The following is a 21,526-nucleotide window of genomic DNA, read 5'->3' as shown; positions in this document are numbered from 1 at the left end:
GAGGAAGTTCCAGCATCCAAGCGTTTTCCCCGGTGATGAGGTAGCGCGCCGCACAGTTAGTTGTCAGTGCGGTGGTGACGGCCACACCTGGCAGCGGCCACAGTGCCTATTCTGCGAGCAAGGGCTGTTGCTGAGCCAGGAGGAGCTGCTCTGTGCAGCGGCGGCGGCAGCAGCAGAGGGAGCGGAGGCGCTCTGGGCAGAGGAGGCCGGCGATCGCGCTTCGGTGCTGCATTCCCCAAAGCAGTGGCCGCGACCGGCGCTCTGGGAACTTCCCCGCCCGCACTCAGCCGTGCTGCTTGCTCCTCACCCTCAATAGTGGATGAGTTGGCGCTCGTCAGCGCGCGGAAGACAGCCCATTTTGCTTCCTTAGAGATAGAAATGAGAAATGAGCTGCCGGAGGAATTTGGCAGTGAAAAGAGGGAAAGGCAGTTTCGTGCCAGCAGCTAAGTTGTAAAATTGCTCTGGACGCTGCCCAGGAAGCACGATAGAATTGACAAGAACAGACACCGTTGCAGACCAAAGGCACGCCTGATTGCACTTGAGTCAGATCGTTGGGACACAGCCTCCGCTCCTGTTCTAACTCCTGTGGTTGAATAAAGGAACCGAGACTAGAAACACGAATCGCAAGTGGTATTCCTGAAAGGAAAACACATACACTCCAAAGGAGGGGAGGATCAGCCCAGCTGGAGTGTACATTTTTTTTTTTTTTTTTTAAAGGAGAATCCCTCAGGTATGTTCTCTTTCCAGGGGATGCGCTGCTTTATCTGCATGCGATTTTTCTGTCTGTCTTTTCTTGTTGATTCTTTCTTTTTGTTGGCACTTTGAATCGTTGGTTCTCCTAATGTAGTTGATGCATTTGTAAATGCTCAGTTGTCCTGTGTTCATAATAAGAATGGTTCTATTAAGGATCACGGACTTCTCAGTCATTGCTTTATTTAAAATGCAAAGTGATAAATGATTGCTTAGTTTCCGGCTCAACTTTCAGGGGAATATCTGTTTAGGAAAAAACAGGGCTGGGATGAAAGGCTGGGCTATTTCCAATTCTCTTGGGATTTGGGGTGAAGGGGAAATCAGGGCCAAACAGAAAAAGAAAAGTTAAGGGCTTCTAGGAAGGGGTTAAAAGCCAAGATGTCATATATTAGCAGTGTGTCATCCAAGGTTTATTCCAACTCAGCATTGAGTCTGGAGCAAACTGAGCTTTTCCAGTGGTTCTGCATCTCAATCTCTTGATGATTGCTTTAGGATGAAGATCCTGCATATTTGCTTTCAAGAAGGAAATTGCTTTAATTGTGCACTTGGTTCTGTTTTACAATTGTTCTAGAGTGCCGAAGGAGGCAGTCTAAAAAATCCCTTTGCTCCAACAGCTTGAGTGAACCTTAACTTCTGCAATTACATCATCGATATACTTGTATAATAAAGAGAAAGACAGGGCAACAATAGTAATGTTTGCTGCCTTTAGGACCTAGGCTGAGATGACAAAGCTTAAAGTCAATTTTCTTTATTAAGAGTTTAAAGAGAAAAAGAAATGAAGTGTGTGGGTAACACATAAAAATGAATTTTTAGATATATTCTGCATTTCTTTAAAAGCCCAGAAGATAAGTTTGTCTCGTTTTTTAATTAAAATAAACATAGTACTTTTAAGATAATGCTCTCTTTTACACTTCAATTCATTATTTTCACAAAGTGGGTAAAATTGGCAATACATCGAACATACATGTATTGAAATTAAATGAGCTTTATGGGAAGGGGAAACAAGAGAATGAGAAAGTTTGCTACATTTCTGTATATATCAAAATATTTTATAGACATTTTAAGTTTCAGTAATAAAAAGAGGTAATGCCAAAGCTCCAGGACCTTGACTTTTAATTATTGTTGGACCTATTTGTTTATGATTAAGAGTTCAAATTCAATAAAGGTAAATAGGATTTAATTTATAATTTGTGCATACCATAAAGTAAATCACCACCCTGCTCTCTTAACACTAAAACCTCATTTTTGCCAAATGGTAGCAATCTAGAGCACTGAATTGGGCCACACAACAAAATCAGGAAATCAGTCATTTCAAAATTTCACATATTACTGTAATAAGAACATCATCACAATGTTGTAAGTAACTGCAAGCAATTCCTGGGCCAGAAGAGTGGTTTGGAAAGTAGGCAAAGAATTGAGCTTACATTCATTAGTAGGGTGTGGAAAGCACTGTATATTTTTCTTTTATGTTGACATCTTGTATAAGGAGGGCTTTAATATCTGTAGATGAAACACTATAGCAATAATACAACAGTAATTTTCTTGAATCCATTAAATGATTTTTTTCAAACTAATGAACAAATTGAGCTAAGATTCTTTTAAAGAATATTGGAAACTCTCATATCCAAAGTTGCCTTTTCAAACCACAGTGGAATTCTGTTGAGAAAGTAATTTCAAAATTGTGGATGTGCATTTGATTATTTGTTGTTGGACTTCAATCATAGAAATTTGGAATTTTCTTCCAGAAATTTTCACCATCATGTGCTTGGACAAATCTGTGCCCAGGTGAAATGTGAAGTGAACATGTTAGGCCTAAATAATTTACTTTCCATGTGTTTATTACTAACAAAATGCACTATTTTTCTTTCTAGGCCATCTAACACCTTTGTATAGTTACTAGTCTTTAAACAGGAAGCAGTGCAATACAGAGTGGGGCAAAAGTAGGTTTACAGTTGTAGAACAGTTTTTTTCTTGTATTATTTTTTATTGGTTATTGCGTTATTTTTCATATGAACAACTGTAAACCTACTTTTGCCCCACTCTCTATGTGGGACACAGAACTACTTGCTTAAGAATCCATCAGTCATTAAAAACGGGTGACAACTATGGTGATTCCCCCTTCAAAGACAAATTATGTGTGTGTGTGTGTACATGTCAGTTTAGAAGGGAACGCCCTGCATGTCTTTGTTGATTTAGGGCAAATCTGTGATTTTGACTATCAGTACACTTTTGGCATGATAATAGCTTTTTCTCAGTGCTGCAGGCACTTTCATTTCTATTGACCATCCCAGCTAATGCAATGTACTTCCCTGAGCTCTCTGAGACATTATGCCACCTGTACATTATCTTCCAGTGTTAATACTACGAGTTTCTTATTCATTTTTTCCATCCCATAGTCTTTACTACAGAAAGACTTTCTCTAGAAGGTTTGAAAAATGAGAATCACTGTCTCATCTCAGAAAAAAATATTTCTGCTTTTGGACTGAAAATCTTAGAAATTTTAAATACATGCCATTTTTTTCCCTAAAATGCACTTTTAAAGAAAGAAATCCACTTTCTAACTATCTTATGGTTTATACCTAATGTTAACTTATTTCATAACAAACCCTTAAATTAATATTACTCCAGCAATAATTGAGAATTTAAGAATTACATTTGCATTTTTTGTTGTTGTTTTTGTTGTTACAAATTCCTTTCTGGATCTTAAATTGTATCTGCTTGAATGGCTAGGCTCCCATTCCCTCCAGATTAACAAAAGGGGGAGTGGTTATTAATAGCCCTCAGTCTGCAGCTTTTGAGCATGTATAAGACTGAGCACCCAGTTCTATAATCTCTATGGAGATAATGGATGTTCCACTTCTAAAGCATAGTTAGGGAGGACAGATGTTATTGTAACTTCTAGATCACAAGGCCTCCAGAAGAGAAGTAGAAATGAAGACACAATTATTTCTCTTTCTCTTGTGAAAATGGTTGTGATTTAAGAGATATAAATGTTTCCTCCTTCTTACGCATCCTACTTACATTATACAGTTTAGCCTCAGCATATAGAAATTATTATAACCTTGATATGGGAGAAGATTTTCTTTTTCCTACATAGGAAGTTAAGAAAATACTATATGAAGATAAATTCTGGTTAGCAAGATAGAAACTCAATACTATAAATTGTACTCAGAATTTTACAAGTATGAAAAAAGAAATAATCAGAGAATGTATGTTTCCCTCTCATATACTTTCTTGTCTCTCTTAAACTTTTACAACCTCACTTTTAGCTTCTCTCTATTCCCAACAGCCAGTCTCCGTTGTCCCCACTCCTTTGTTAAAGGTGAAACATGCTCAGATTCCGAGTATTCTGGATCTTGAGAATCTGGATACAATATGATTTTTTTTTTTGATAGACAAAAATTGCTTTGTGTGAAAACATTTTGCTTCATGTATTTCATTAGTTACAATGGTATACTCTAGAAGTACTTTTTTTTCATGTGTATTAAACCTAAAGAAAAAGAAAGAAAAAGAAAAAACAGGAAAAAAAGAGTAGCTATTAGACAGGATAATTATTTCTCCTTTACAGATTGGAAGATGATGACTTACGCACAATCACTGAGGCAAGTCTCTGAGACGGGGGACAATGTTGATCTGATTGTAGAAAATCCGGGGAAAGAACAAATGTGATTTGAATCATGTCATTTTTAAGTGTCACATAGCTGAGAAAACTTAAACAATTGCTTTGTCTATCGATGAGAACTGTTTGGTTTAAATTGCCAGCCTAACCAGTGTTGCTCAGTTGGTTGAGCATCATCCCACAAAGCAGCGGATCACCTGGTTCTGGTCAGGGCACATGCCTGGGTTGTCGGTTTGGTATCTGGTCCAGGTGCATAAGGGAGGCAAACGATTAATGTTTGTCTCCCTTTCTTTCTCCCACCCTTCCCCTCACCCTAAAAATAAATAAATAAGTAAACTTCCAATGAGATAAAAATAGAGAATTAATGCATACAATTCAACAAGAGTCTAGTGCTTCTTGCTGTCTAGTAGAAAATACTGAAATTAGTCAAATCCTGGCCCACTCTCCAACCAGCTACATATACTTGGGCTATCACTTTCTAAGCATTGATTTTCTCTTCTGTAAAAAAAAAAAAAAAAAGACTATTTGATTATCATGAAAACACCTTCTAGTTCTTATGCTCAGAAATTCTATGAAATCTACATGATGTAAATTCCACAAGAATGACTCCATTTGAAATGTCACTACAGAATTATCTGACTCTGATTTGCTTCTCCTGAGACTAGTGGTTTATAAATATCATTTACCTGCCTGAGAAGCTGAAGGAGCAGTATTATTAATCTTTTTATAACTTTTAAGAAATTTGTTAACTTGTTTTCCTTTGCACAACTAGGCAATGATAAGTAGTGAGTTAGTAATATTCCATATTTTAACTACATACAAAAAATATTTCCTGCAGCTTTGATAGATGTTGAAATGCTGCCTATTTCATTACAAGAAACAAATGGTGTTCGGGTACTTAGCCACTCACTTTATTAGAGTTATTCCATAGAGCAGTTTTCATGAGAGCTTTTAAAAATAAAGTGCATGTATATACTCTACTTAGTAATTAGAATAGATTTACCCTCTCTCCTTCCAGCTGTATTTCCTTCTGGATGGGCATACGCATGAGAACATGCTAGAAAGAAGGGGATTGTGATGCTCTCTCCTGGCTAAAGGAGCGAACTTAAGTAGGGAAGCTTCTAAAACCCCCCCAAAATTTGTATTTCCTTTTCAGTTTCAAAGAGGGTGGATTGGCAGGAGGGAAAATATCTAGATCAATTTTTTATATGTACAAATTAAAATTTAATTCTAGTTACTTCTTAGAAAGTAATTCATAGGATTAGAAAATTATGCTAAGTACCAAATAAAATGTCACAGTAGTGAAAAACATTTTTTTTTAAAAAAAAGTAAATGGTAAGACATAGATCTTGATAAATAAACACAACAAATTACAAGGAATACATCTGTTAGTTGCTTTCTTCCTCCATTTATCCTTGAGAGGGAGCATTCTCTTTACACTCTCTGTCTACTGTCATTGAGGGCATTTATGTTTCATGTCTCATCAAAGTCAAGACAGTCAACCCCTCTAGTTTCCGCCAAACGGCTCCTTTTCCTTATTTCCTCAGTCTCTCAGTCTCAAATCTTGTCATCCTCTTATTCTTTCTCATGATCCCTGCTCAGTTCCTCACAAAATCTTGTTTTCTCTTTTATACATCTTTTCCTGCCATACCCTCTTTCCTACTCCTATTGGCACCACCTTACTTCAAGTTCTTATCACTTTAAGACTACAATATTGCTCTAATCTTCCAATTGTTATCTGTTATGAGCTTCTCCTCTGAGCACCTGTTCTGCATGCTACTGCCAGATCCATTGTCCTAAAAATGCTTTGACTGTGGCACATCAAAACTTCTTGCTCAAAAACTTTCAAGGATACCGCATTGTAAATGAAATAAACCCAAAAATCTTTCATGTTGAAAAAAACAAACAAACAAACAAACAAACCTACAAACAGATCCCAGGCTGCCTTTCTAGCTTTCTCTTATTCTAGTTCCTTATCTGATCTCTCCCCCAATTAAACAGATTCCTTAGTTTCCAAATACTGAAATTGTATACAATTCTGTAACACCAAATTATTCACACAGTTCATTTACTAATATATTATATAATTTCTTGTGAGATTTCTCCTTTGGTCTCGACCTATAATTTAAACCTTTACTTAACTTTTAAAAATTTCTAGCAAGACTGTAAACCAATTAAGAACAGTATCTGTGTGAACTTTGGCAAGTTACTTAAAATTTCTTTATCTTAACTTCTCAACTAGAAAATAATGGCACCATAAAGAGCACACATCACAGAGTTTTCATGAGCATTAAATTAATAAATATATATTAAGTACCCAAAGAATGCTGGCTATTACTAATTGTAATTTTGTTAGTATTTCTCACTATCTTGTGTATAGAAGGTAGTTGCTCAATAAATTTGTTTACTTCTGTATTTAATTTGAATTCCATCATATCAATTATTAGAAGAAAAGACTAGTAAGGGAAGGAGAAAGACTGGTACACAAACTAGGAAATAAAAAAAAAGAAAAACTAAAAGGGAAAAAGTGAAAAACCTCTACTGAAAGATAGAAGTGTAGTTTCAAGAGGGGTGGAAGACAAAAGTTTGGGGGAGCTGACTGCCTGACTTTATTTGGGTCAGAAGCACATTGCATTATAGGTCTATGTCAATTTCCTATACTTGATCAAGGGTTTTGAAACCAAGTACTACCTTTTTAGCTTGCTGTTTCCAGAAACAATACTTTCCTCACTAGCTGTGTGTCCCATATCCTCCCTCATTTCCTTTGATCTAAATCTTCCCCTTTTAAGTTTAGTAGATAGTCTAGAACATGGTTTACCTCTTTTGTTTAGTCCTGTAGCATATCCAATTCGTGTCCACATTACTGGTTTCTATCATCCTAGCTCCTGCTTTATGGCACCTAGCACCCAATAGATTCAGCTGTAGCCACAACTGTGGAAAGAAATCCAGAGAGTTCCCAGTGGAGTTTTATAATTTTATGGAAGGAATTCTTAAGATCTCTGTTTTTCTGAGAAAAGAGGCAGTGTGGCTGATTAGACAGATGCTTTCACCTGCAATGCTCTCTATTGAAGGAAAATTTCCCCAAAAAAGGTGAATAAGGAGTCTAAGCAAAATCTTCCTTAAGTTCCTTGGTTAAGCAGGAAGTCTCTAAATTCCTGAATAAAGATGTTAAGGGGAGGGAATGACAATTAGTTGGGGCAATATATGATCAACTCTAGAATCTCTTGAGAGAAAACTTGAGCTTGGACTTTAAGTTTTTCTTATGAGTTTCCAGATTTTATATTACCTTACTCTTAAAACACTTGACACTATCAGTCTTCATTAATTTCTTAGAGTTGGTTCTAGTTGTCTGCCCTTTAGGTCCTACCCACAAAATATTATTTGCTGATTATTGTGTTTGGAATATAAAACTTCCCCCCATGAGAATGGAGTAGAAGTTTCTTAGAATGCAGAAAATTTTAGAAGTCCACAAGATGTGACACACATTTCAAATGTCAAATTTAATTAGAATTGTAAAAAAAAAAATAGAAGCACCAAGAAAGTACTTGTCAAGATACAGGCAGTTTTAGGATGTCTATTATTCTATTATTTCTCAGTTAATTCACTTTTTCTTGTGAACCCAAAATCTTAGTTCAGTTACCTAAACTCCTAGAGGACAGATGATTGACTGTACTGCTTAATACCAGAAGAAAATGTACCAAAAAGTAAAGCCTATTCACATTTTAGTGCACAAAATTTGTTATTATATGTCTGTGAATATTAATGAGTGATAAAATCAAGCAATGTGAAATCTAATGGAGAGATACTGTGAACTCCTATTTATCAGGAATTCAAAAATTAGTAAACAGTTAACTAATTTGTGGCAATAGCTTTAGAAAAAGGATAAACAGATATTTATAAGTAATGATACTACTTACAGATTAAGTAAGATGTAATTTTATATCTGCATTATTGTACAAGAACAATGTATTTTATTATGGCATGGCAGATTCTCAATGTTTCCCTTCAGTGCTTTCTACATTATAAAGTATTACATTATGTTTAGCATAATGGATAATTATTTAATACTTTCTAGTTATTTGAAGTTGATAAGTAGATATTTTGGAGAAATAAGCATTTCTTATTTAGTTAAATAACAATGTTAGTGATGAGGAATGTCTGTCAGGGTAATTAGAATTCTATTGATTTGGTGCAGGAGGTAGTAGAAATGACCTTTTGAAGGTAACTCCTATGTGGATTGATTATTAGCACTGAGGGAAATATCCTGACCCAAGATCACAGCCCTGGGTCCCAACACATCATTTTGCAAGAGGAAAACAATTGGTCATAAAGAGGAATAGAAAAGTAGTTACTATTTTCGAAAATCTACCTCTTTTCTCAGGAAAAAAATTAAAGTCAGCATCTAATGAAGGGAAACTGGAAGAATAACCCTATGAAAGATGCTACATTTTAAAAATGTTTTTGAGCACTAGCACGTTGATCTTAATTACATTTTGCTTAGATTACCACTGACAATTAGTCTGAGGGTTCTGAGGACTCAGCAGGTGGCCATGGAAGAAGGTGGGGCGGGAGTGTCACAGACAACAGAGGAAAAGCCAAACTTGGCCTTGAAGCCTGTCCACAAAATTCACATTTCCTAGATCCCAGTGCACCAAGGCGACTGTGTTTACATTTTCTGTTTTGCTGTATGCCTTAGGCTCCCGGAGGGACGTCTCTTTTCTGATTGAGAGGTGTATATCCTGCCTCTTGAGCTGCTGCCTTTGTCCTAATTAGACTAGCTATAAAACACGTGGAGTCTAGGGGATTTCTTCTGGGTTAATTACAGGACTGTGAGTAGCTTTGCAGAAGTAAAGCAAGTTCAATTTCAGACAAGATGTGTCTGTGTGGTTTAATGTGTGATTACCTGTGCAAAGGCCAAAAGCCTGGGCTTTTCTGATGCCTCTCTCCTTCACCATCCAGTCTAGTCTGAATTTCCAGTGCCTGTACCTGCCTTCTCTTCTGTTCTCCACTACACTGTGAGCTCCCTGAGGGCAAGACTTGTGCCATTGTTCTCTATAATGCAAAACTGGCAGTTTTATTTGTTTCCGCAACTAGTAAGAAAAAAAAAGCTTGAAGAATTACCATGATTCTGATGGGATACATACAACAATTTCCTGTGTTCGATATTACTAATAACAAAATACAGTGCTTGAACAAGTTTTTCTTGACATTTTAAAGGAAAGAGGATAACATAGATGATGATGATTGCCCAGAGAGAATATACCAGGCAGAGGAAAAGCTTGCAGGTAAAAGGAAATAACAAAGTTTTTGTGAGTGGACAGCAACAAAATGTTTTTGGTGATGTTTAAGATAACATTGGGTCCTTTGTTAGGCTTTACAGAAGAAATCTGAAAATGAATGAAAAGAGGGCCTGCCATCAAAAACTTTTACATCTACTGGGGGTGGAAAACATGAATACAAATTAATATACAAGAGTGAATTAAGGTGGAGGTGTGCCAAGTTAGCGAATATGAGCTAAATAAAGCTACAAATAAAAGGAATGAATTATACAATTTATATTGCAACACTGATAGTCTGGTGAGAAGACAAAAATATATTCTGTTCAAGCAAAGAGGTAAAGAGATGTCTTGGGTTAGAGCAGAGAATATATGGTGAGGATTAGGGTTGTTGGTAGGTCTGAGTTTCATGGAATAAACACTGAAGAGTCACTTTTTGTTGGAAATCTTTGAAAAGAAAATACCATCATTGATTGAAATTGCTTGCGTAAAAAACTTTCCCTGTTCATTCTGATTTTATAGATGGTAGATCCTATTGCTATTTTTTTTAAGACTATTGCTGTTTTGCTCACAATTCTATTCTCCCAAACCTAGTGCAGGTCACAACACTTAGCTGGTGCTCAATAAATATTTGTTGTGTGAGTGAGTAAAGTGTTGATATCTCTATACTATAATTATTTTTAAAAACTTCAGAATTTAAATCTAAATTTCTAACTAGTTTGATTCTTCTTGAATATATCTTTCACTTCTTCATCTTCACTGGTAACTTATAGTGTGTAGAACACCAGGAGGGTATAGGGGTAACAAAGAATTGTCTATCAAAGCAGATGTTCATAGTCTCATTAGGAAGAGAAGCAAGACAGATGCTATGCTTGGTATGAATAAAACACAGAGCAAGCTGAGCTGCTTCCCTAATATCAGCATATTGTTCAATATTTTGGAATTTGTTAAATTAATAGCTCTCCTTAAAATTGTAGTGACATATTTCTCACCTGAACACTGTGGCTCAATTTGCATTTATCAATGAAGGCAAGGTTTCCAACCTCAATTACAATCTTGGAAAACTGTCAAAAATTTTGATTAATAAGTACTGCTTAACTGTTGAAAAAAACTAGACAATCTTTCTTGGTTTCTTTCTAAAATAGTAGGAATTCAGAGGTAAAAATAAAAAAAATATCATTAGTCTAAACAATTCCCAAAAACACCAAGGTAGACCAATGGCCTTAAATTAAAACTATAATTTCTCATGCTTCATGTATTTTTGCCATTAAATCTATAGATTTCACACTGGCTGATATGGCTCAGTTGGTTGGAACATTGTCCCATACACCAAATGTTTGTGGGTTCAATTCCCGGTCAGGGCACACCTAGGTTGTGGGTTCAATCCCTGGTTGGGGTGGTATGAGAGAAACCAATCTATATTTCTCCTTCACATGACATCTTTCTCTCTCTCTCTTTTGCTCCTCTTTCTCTCTCTCTAAAATCAATGAAAAAGTGTCCTTTGGTGAAGATTAAAAAAATCTATAGATTTCTTCTTTGACAAACACAGGATTTTGTGTTTTATTTATTATGCCATATAAAAATCCCTTCCTTCCTCCCTTCCTTCTTTCCTTCCTTCCTTCCTTTTTTCTTTTTTTACTCTTGAATACAAACACATCCAAACACAAACCAAAGGGAGGATTATTTATGATTGCATATTCAGTTGTTTCTTAATTTATATCCAATGTGTATTTCCAAAATATCTGCAAGCTAATATTAAATTCTCTAGAGAGCTGACTTTTTGTTTTCTGGAAAGATGCACTAAACACCTTTGTAGAGCACTTATCAATCCATTTATTTACCTGTTTCGTACATATGAACTTGGTTATACTGATGCATAAATTTTTTTTACCAATATAAGAACTTATTTACTTATTTTTTTATTTTTTAAAGTATATTTTATTGATTATGATATTACAGTTGTCCCAAGTTTTTCTCCTCTTTATCCCCATCTGCTTTGTACCCTCCCACCCTCCTGCATTCTCCCCACTTAGTTCATGTCCATGGGTTGTACAAATAAGGTCTTTGGCTTCTCCATTTACTATACTATTCTTAACCTCCCCCTGTCTATTTTGTGCCTACCAATTAGGCTTCTTATTCCCTGTACCTTTTCCCTCATTCTCCCCTTCCCCTCCCCACTGATAACCCTCCATGTGATATCCATTTCTGTGATTCTGTTCCTATTCTAAGTTGTTTGCTTAGTTTTTGCTTTTGTTTTTTAGGGTCAGTTGTTAGTTGTGAGTTTGTTGTCATTTTACTGTTCACAATTTTTTATCTTTTTTCCTTAGATAAGTCCCTTTAACATTTCATATAATAAGGACTTGGTGATGGGGAACTTCTTTAACTGGACCTTATCTGGGAAGTACTTTATCTGCCCTTCCATTCTAAATGATAGCTTGGTTGGATAGAGTAATCTTGTGTATAGGTCCTTGCCTTTCATGACTTCGAATACTTCTTTCCAGCACCTTCTTTCTTGTAAGGTTCGTTTGAAGAATCAGCTGATAGACTTATGGGGACTCCTTTGTAGGTAACTGTCTCCTTTTCTCTTGCTGCTTTTAAGATTCTCTCCTTATTTTTAATTTTGGGTAACTTAATTATGATGTGTCTTGGTATGTTTCTCCTTGGATCCAATTCTTTAGGACTCTCTGAGCTTCCTGGACTTTCTGGAAGTCTATTTCCTTTGCCAGATTGGGGAAGTTTTCCTTCATTATTTGTTAAAATAAGTTTTCAATTTCTTGCTCTTCCTCTTCTCCTTCTGGCACCCCTATGATTCATGGATGCTGGAACATTTAAAGTTGTCAGAGAGGTCCTTCAGCCTATCCTCATTTTTTTTGAATTCTTTTTTCTTCATTCTGTTTCAGTAGGATGTTTATTTCTTCCTTTTGTTCCAAACCATTGATTTGAGTCCTGGTTTCCTTCCCTTCACTGTTGGTTCCCTGTATATTTTCCTTTATTTCACTTTGTCTAGTCTTCATTTCTTCCTTAATTTTACGACCGAACTCAATCAATTCTGTGAGCATCCTGATTACTCGTGTTTTGAACTCTGCATCTGCTAGGTTGTCTATCTCCTCATCACTTAGTTCTTTATTTGGAGTTTTGATCTGTTCTTTCATTTGGGCCATATTCGTCTCCAAACACCTGTTATGTGGTAAGGAGCAGAGCCTTAGGTATTTGCCAGGACAGGGCAACCCTCTTTGCTCTGGAATGGCGTTGTATGTGGAGGAGGAGTCAGAGAGGGAACAATGATGCTAGCTTGCCTCTCCACCTGCTTTCAGTCACTTCCCCCACTTCCCGCAAGCCGATTGTTCCCTTTTGAGTGCTGGCTCCCAGGTGGGTGGGTTTGTGTACCTTCTAGGACCCTGTGGGCCTCTCCAATGGACTCTCCTGTGAGACTGGGAGTTTCTCCTGGTGTCACAACCCCCAGATTTTTACAGCCAGAGGTTTTGAGTCTTTAGTTTCCCATGCTAGAACCCTGGGTTTTGTGGTCTTTCTCTTTCTCCAGTTTTTCCTCCCGGCTATACTCGCATGAATGTAGGACCACCTAGTCGGCCAGCCCAGGCCAGCCCCTGCCTCCCCCGTGTGGTCCATTGCTTTACTGCACATCCTCTCTTCCCCAGATGCCTGTCTCCACCCCTCCTACCAGTCTGGGTAAGTGTTTCTCTAACTCCTTGGTTGTCAGACTTCTCTACTATTTGATTTTCTGGAAGTTCTTGTTGTTTTTCATTTTTAAATTAATTGTTATCCTTCTTTTGGTTGTGTGAGGAAATGAAGCATTTCTACTTACACCTCCATCTTGGCCAGAACTTCTAAACTTTTTTGAAAACTACAGACAGCATGGTCATTCTTTCCTCAGCTTAAAAAAGGTGTCCTAGGTGCTACTACGTAACACAGCAAAGGCCCTGCATTTCAGTTTTGGTGGAGATCCCTGCACTGTGACAATATAGAAAATAGAGGAAGAATTGGGATGAAGAATCTAATAAGACTGTATTCATGTTTATTTCAGTAATCCTGACTATTATTCTTAAACAGGGTAATAAGGTAGGAATTACTTAATTCGGGAAGAACTCATAAAGGAAGAACAGGCTAACTTGTCCAAAAGATAATCACGCTAAGACAACTATGAGTATCTCTGTCTCCTCACCTCAACCCAATTTTCCATTTTATTTCTCTATTGTTCTCCCTTTTAAAATACCTCTGTTTTGTTTTACTTATTTTGTTTTACTTTTTCTCTTACTTATTTAATACAAAATAAATTATTCCAAACATGTAGATAATTATTCCTTGTATACATGGGGCCATCTATAAAAGAGGAATGAGTAAACCATAAATAAAGAATTATAGAGCCTTCAAGAGAACCCAACAAAAGATCAGGAAGTCTAAATGCAGAGTAGAGCACAGGGGACTGTCTTACCTTCTGCTGGCCAAGAAATTGGTGGCACAACCCAAGGTTCGATTGATTTGTTCATCTTTCTGCATAAAGAACATATTGGAGTCACACCTGCATAAAACAGTAAAATTTTAAAATTTCTTTATTAAAATTGTTTTCAGTAGTGATAGATGTACATATATTTCCTACCTTACAGTACCTTCCAAAAATTATCAATATTCTTTGTATTTTTCCTTTTATTATATAGATAGATTTAAATATTACTATTAGTAAAGCTTAAACCTGCAGAGTGAAAAAAAATAGTTTAAAGTAAAATAAAAACATGTGTTAAGAGTAGCAAAGTAGGTTTTGTTTATTTGGTAAGATTTCAGGATCATGAAGTTCTCATGTCTGGAAAACAAAACCAAAGATAACCCATATTCTTTTTCCCCCTGAACTTTGATGTTTTGTTATTCTAAAATTCTTCCAAATATTCCAGAAAAGTAAATAATTAGGCTGCTTCTCTTATTAAAATCTCTAGTCATCATATTCTTTCCTGAAAATTGTGGTAGGTTAGGTGAAACCAGAGTGACTGGATACTTGTGACAGAGAAAAGAATCTTTAAGTGAGACAGAAAAGATGACCAAAGGGAAGGCCAGATTGTTGGGAACAAAATTTATTTATTTCACAAACTTTGTATTTTCAGTGCTATGCATTTCTGTGTTTCTCAGCTCCCAGGCTCAGACCAACTGACTTGAGAACTCCATTACATGGTAGGACAATGTTTGATTTAGAATAGTGTTCCATATCTGAACACAGCTGGCAGATGGAGAATCTGCCCGGGAGAGGCAATTTCTAATAAAGAGCATCAAGAATGATTTCTTAAATTCTGTACAATAGAGCAATACAGGGCCTTTACAGTAGAATATTTACCACATTTATATTTAATATATTCACTAGTATGTTTAAATGGATAATCAGACAGTTTAAAATAAAATTATGTTCTCTCTGACATAAGTATGTATTTTTTCTATTTTGTAGGTTACCTGTATAATGTAGTGATATAAGATGAAGGCTTTGGAGTTTCATATCCTGCATTCAGATATAGATATTACTATTTTCTAGAACTGTGGTGTTAAGCAAGATGCTTAATTGTGCTAGGCCACAGTGTTTTTTCCTTCTACAATAGGAATATTAAAGTATATATATTTTAGAGGATTGTTGTCATGATTAAATAAGATTTTAAAAATGCTCAGCATGATGCGTGGAACAGAGCAAGCAAATAATAAATGGCAACTATATTTAATTTTTTTGTTACCCATTGGCTCTCTCTGCTGCTTGCGATATACTATGAAAATAAAGGTAATTAACATGTTTTGTAGATCTGGAGTTAACATAATCTGGAGGTCAAACCCGGAGCATATTCAGAGAGAGTATGGGAAAGCTGTGAACTAGTATTTGTGGCAAGCCAGGAACCAAGACTACCTTCAGTTGAGGGCCACTTTCAGAGGTTGACTCAGGGGAATGAGGACATTGGTCCTGAATATATCATACCCTGGCATCCATTGCAGTGTGCCCCCTGTGCCACTCGAAGCCTCTTGTTTTATATGTCAAGTTAACGCCATCTGGAATATCTGGCTGGTCTCTTTTCCTAGGGAAGCTTACTGAAGAAGGTTACTGGCATGAACTAGAGCCCTTGTGTTTGTAGCTGATCTCAAGGCCACAACATGTCATCCCCCTGCTAGACCTTCCATTTTAGTTATCTCCTACCCATGGCTGGGGTGACTTGGATTATCATTCCTAAGGAGCCTGAGCCCTAGGTCATTTTGCTATTCTTATCTATTTACCATCAAATCAGGAAAAGGATTCTGAAGACTTTTCTCAGTGGCTTTTCAGGGTGCCAAACATATTGCACCTTATCCCTATAGTGTAATTCCAGCCCGACATTCTCCTAATAATCAGAGTCAGTTTCTGCTGCCATAAGTCTAAAGTGACCAGATGACAATTATACCTTAATATTCATGATACTTTCACTCTGTGTCCTCACAGAAGCAGTCCCCATATGGGAATCAGAGATCATGAGCCCACTGTTGCACCTGTACTACTGTGAAGTAGTTCTCTTGGTCTAAAATGAAATTATGTGGGTAAGGAAAGCAAATTTATATCTGGAATTATGTTGGTTCAGATAAAATGAAGTACTGCCCTTTCCAGAGTAAGTTCATTGTAATCAGTTGCTACCAAGTGGATCATTGATCTTTTTGAAAGATATTGTATCAAGTACTCAGCATTAGTCTCTGTTGTTGTCAGATTGGACATTCAGCAGCAGCAGTACCTAGATCAGTCATAGTGGTGAATAGGAGCCTATGCTGTTGAGTCAATACATAATCTCTATCTCAACCTCATTTGGTCAAATCATTCTGTTTACTTGGTTATTTATTGCTACTTCCATGTAGATGCTTTCTGGTGAGCTTCAATATACAAGGAAGAAAATTTCACACTTTGAACCTGAAAGTCGCCCACATGCCTTTTCTCTAGCTCTCTTTGACCCCAATCTTCCAATTTTTCTTTTTACAGGCTCCTGAGAAATTAGCCAATCAATTCACCACTGTTCATGGGTCCACATGTATTCTTACCATGGGCCACTTCTCTTCCATTCAAAGTGGATGACCAGGTAACCTGTCTCAAATTCTGCTCATTGGAAAGATTTCCATCACTGCTGTATTTCAGTGCTATGTTGAGTGGGACTGTGTAGCATTGTCCATTTTTAATGGATTCTTACATATTGTGACACCCACATACTGATATAACCCATCCATACACTCAATCACTAAGTTTAGATTTTAGATTTTTTCCTTCTTCTCTTAGCTGTGTATAATGCATATCTTCCAATGAAGATACATACATACATATATACGCACACAGTTGACTATTGAACAACACAAAAGTTAGGGGCAATGACTCCTCATGGAGTTGAAAATCTGTGTATAATGTTTGTTTCTCCTAAAATCTAGCTGTTCTTTGGTATCTGCAGAGATTGGTTTTAGGACCCCCAGCAGATACCAAAGTCTGCTGATGCTCAAGTCCCCTATATAAAATGGTATAGCACAATGCATGCAGTCAGACCTCTATATCCATTACCTTCCAAGCATGGATCAAAAACAGTACAAGTATTCTTTGAAGAATATGTACATGTAAGTGGACCCATTCAGTTCAAAGATCAACTGTATACTCTTTCTCTCCCCTTTCCTTTTCCCTCCCTCCCTTCCCCAACTCTCATACACACACATGCATACATATATACGCACACTCACACTGAGAAAGAGACACTGCTGCCGTAGTAACAGGTGACAAAGGTCTAGGCAACATACCCATGTAGCTTACTTATGCCCTGTAACACTGTTCACACCTGATAATCTCATATATACCATTTCCGTTTTACAGTGGATTGCTATTAGGTTTACTCAATCTCATGGTTTGATGAGTCGGACAGAACTCAGCTCATGAGAGGTAGTTATGGCAGTATGGTCAGTTGCTGCCACATGTTCAAGTTTTCTGTATATATTTGAACCCAATTGCAGATTGAGAAATATTTTTTTGAAGATATACTAGGCCTCCACTTCAGATAGCATAAATCTTCTCCAGAATCCAGGGGTCAACATTTGATTCTCCTATTGCAGCTCACCGTAAATTCCACAAGGTGACTTTCTCACCATAGATATCTCTGTCCACAGGGTCTGAACCATGTCAGTCTTTTGTATCACCAGCATATGGGTCAGAATAGCATTCTCATCTATGGAGTATATGAGTTCCAAAATCTGGAGAGGTAACCACTCTTTGGATGTGAGAGGCAATGGTTTATTTTTTACTTCCGAGGGGATATCAGAGTATCCTCTAATCTACTTACCCCTGAAACACTGATGCGGGCCTCCGAATCATCACTGGGTTAATCTTTTTCTGGAGCTCATGTGTCTTATCAAGGCCTTCTTGTCTACCTTCTTGCCAAAAGCTCACTGGATTCAATTAATAGGATATCATCAATGCAGTGGACTAATGTGATGTTCTTCAAAATATTCAGATGGTGTAGAATTACCAGTGTATGGTAGGAAGAATGAAAACCCTGGAACAAGACTCCATATTCTTGTCTGCCCCACCTGAATGTGAACTGCTTCTGAACCATCTTCCTGCTAAGGACAAAAAAGAATAAATTTGCTTGTTCAGTGGCCATAGGCCACGTATCCAAGGCTATGTTTCTAGCAAAGATACCACATCTATACCTACTGCCATTGGAGTGACCACTTTGTTGAGTTTGTGGTAGTCTACTGTCATTCACTAGAACCTATCTGACTTCTGCTGGGACAAACTTGGTGAAGTAAATGAGATGAATTAAATATGGACTACCACTCCTGCACCATTTAAAATTTTAAGAGTAGTACTAATCTCTAAATTTCCCAAGATGTGATAATGTTTTTTAAAATTTATTTGCTTGGCCTAGCTCTTATCAGGCTAAGGAGTAAATGTGGAGGTTTTTCCAACTACCACATATGTTCAGTTCAATTATACATTTAAAGACAGAAAAGAAATGTCACTGGGTGAATCCATGGTACCAACTAGGTCCATTTGGTGAAGGTCTATGGAAATCATTAACATATACATTTGGCATAATGTAGTGGGGTCTAAACCTCATGGAGACCTGGCCTTTCCTTCAGTCAATGAGCCCTGGATTTGAGTATTGGCTCAGGTTTAGAAACTGAGCAAGAGATTTACCCTTATTGGGGAAGCTATTGTCAATCTCCTGATTATATATCCATGACTTCTTTTGCTTATATAAATTAAACATTACCTGTTGAGGAGAGTGCATCCATTTAACCTCTAGGGACTGCCTCCCGTTAACCATCTCCATTGCTCTCTCTAAGCTGCTTCTTGGTTTCCACTCCAACATCACAGCTTATCATAATAATTGGGCCCACTTTGTTTCTGATAGTTAAATGCTACTACCTAACCTCAATTGTTCTGGTACCCTATTATCACCATTGTTGTTGGAGCGGAGTTCTGTAACATCCCTGACCTATAGAGGAGAGCCACTCCTGAGATGCTTAGTGATGCCATTGAGAAACTTACCATTAGTATCACATTGGAAAATGGTGTGTCCTCCCATAAACATTTTTGGCTGGTGAACTTTGTGGTTTTATGTAGTATATCCACTCTAGCATCTACTTCTCTGAAGCTTATGAAATCTTTCTCTATCATTTGCCATGCTGTTTCTACTTAGTGTGGATCATCATTTTCTCCAAGCTTCAAAAAACCAACATAGGTTTGTGTTAATGCTGTCTCCCATGGTCCTTGTCAGGTGTAACACTCAATGTCATAGGAGAGTGCTTCTATAGCAATAAATTCTTCCCTAACTAAGCTTATATACCTCCCCATTGATCTAGCATCCACAGAATCCAGTTAAGTACTCTTTCAATTCCTGTTGGTATATATATGTTGGTGGGGTCCTTTAGTTTCTTCAACGTATAGTCTCTTTCCTTCCTTAACAGACCGTACATTTATTCAGCTGGTTTTTGTTGTGACTTTGCCCTAGTGTTGTTTTGGAAGTCATTGGGGATGTTTGTGGTAGATCTTGATGGAAAACGCACAGACTTTCTTGCAAGTCAGAGACTTCCATATTGTCTTCATGTAAAGGTGGAACACAAGCTGTGAACAGGGAGGTGCAGGTCACTTTTGCAGTCAGGGGTATTCAGACAATCTGAGGACTCAGAGTTCTAAGAAAACTAACCCACATGTCCTTATCCCATGACTCATGCCTCATTTTTTTCCCTATTAAGGCCTGACCTTGGCATAGCTAACCTACCTAAATTGAGAAATCTTCTCTGGATATCTGCCACTCTTATAATTAATTCCTGGGGGTTATGGTCAGCTTTTTCTGAATTTGCTGTAAGAGGTGAGAATTTGTTTATCTGATGACATGGATCTTCATTGTCTTTATACTTATCCATAAATTGGAGATTAATCACTCTTAGTTTTTCATTGTGTTTGTCTACTGCATCAAGAGGCCCCAGCTAATCCTTTCCTCTCCTCAACTTATCAAATACCATGAGGCATTGTATACATGAATTAATTCACTTCCACTGGTATCCCATCCCATTCCACCACTAGTGACTATTTTAACAACTGGATTGCTGCAGTACCCCGCAGGCTATCGGTTTCCACATAGCATCAGCGATTAGGTTCTCATAGCTAGTCCAGCAGAGAGGATCCAGATAAAATATCTCAGTTTAGAGTCACTTCCTCAGTGCTCTCCTGACACCAGCTTTCTTAGATCCATTTTCCTGGGAAACAAACTATAAAAGAGATTTATGAATAGAACTCCTCTTGGATTGGGTAGAGGGGGAAGCTGAAATGCAATGCATTTGCAACAGAAGTCATAGCCAATCTTACAGGAAGCTCTGATGCTGGGATAGCCCTGTATTAAATCAACAGTGCTAGGCATTTGAACACCTACATGAATTAGTCATTGAATGTGGGCTGCTCCATAGGAGGGAAATAACCCCTTTGGGGTTACTCTCAGAATGACTCAACTGTGTGTCTTTGGCAATAAATATAACACTCTCAGCAGTTGGATAGATGAGTGACTTAGTCCAGAAGGGAGCATCTGTGTGGCACACCATAGCTATGCCACACAATATCTTTACTTTGATTCTGAGGGCAGACTTGGATGGGAGACTGAAATATAAATATTATTATTGAAATTTCTTTGGTCTTAATTAAGTGTATATAGAATGGCTATGCTCTCTGGGGTACCCCTTTCATATCCTTCTTCCTCCTAAGGCATGGAAGTATATTTAGAAGGCTTATTCACTGTTTACTTTTTAAAAATTATTTAAAAAAATTTTTTAATTAGCAGATTATGGTTCCTGGGTGTCAAAAACAGTCTAATTCCCCACATCCAATCTTACAACATTCTTCTGGGTCTTTGCTTTCTAGTTGTAACTCGAAACCTAAGTAAAGGGTCTGGGGTGAGTTGGGATGGCAGGTAAACAAACAGGTGCAACCAGAGCCTGAATTTTAATGCATTTTTTGCAGGGAGGGAGGTAGAGCTTACCTTCTTTTGTGAGAAGAGGCTTTGGAAAAGTTGAATTTAGATGCATATATATATATATTTTACCTCTGTGATTATTAGAGATATAAGCATTTTAATATAATTTTCTTAATTACTTTCTATTTTATTTCAATTACAACAGCACCTAGACTTACCATAGATCAAGTTACCAAATGCATTTGTTATGATTATTTATTCCCATATGCCCTTTGAGGTAAGAGCTGGCTGACATTAAGTATGTTTAGTTTTTAGTTAAAGAGGTGTTACATGTATAATTTAGTATTCCATAATAAAAATATAAAAATTTTTAAAATAACTAACCTTGATATTTGAATCTTCTACAGGGAGCATATATTACTTATCATTATATAGAATGT

General features: G+C 37.1%; 1 protein-coding gene across 1 annotated transcript in view; it reads left to right on the top strand.

The window, feature by feature from the left end:
- The first annotated feature begins 13,237 nt into the window (after positions 1–13,237).
- Positions 13,238–21,526, top strand: part of UNC13C (unc-13 homolog C) — a 502,857-nt gene continuing 494,568 nt past the window's right edge. The window contains exons 1-2 of the mRNA XM_054565404.1: positions 13,238–13,332; positions 16,625–16,721. The gene's annotated coding sequence lies outside the window, so the exon portion shown is untranslated. The remainder of the gene's footprint in view (positions 13,333–16,624; positions 16,722–21,526) is intronic.

Source organism: Pteronotus mesoamericanus, unplaced genomic scaffold (genome assembly GCF_021234165.1).
Source record: "Pteronotus mesoamericanus isolate MK-2021 breed Mesoamerican mustached bat unplaced genomic scaffold, CSHL_Meso_final contig_164, whole genome shotgun sequence".
NCBI lineage: Eukaryota > Metazoa > Chordata > Mammalia > Chiroptera > Mormoopidae > Pteronotus > Pteronotus mesoamericanus.
The sequence above is the reverse complement of the archived record's forward strand: the minus strand, read 5'-3'. Positions and strand labels throughout refer to the sequence as shown.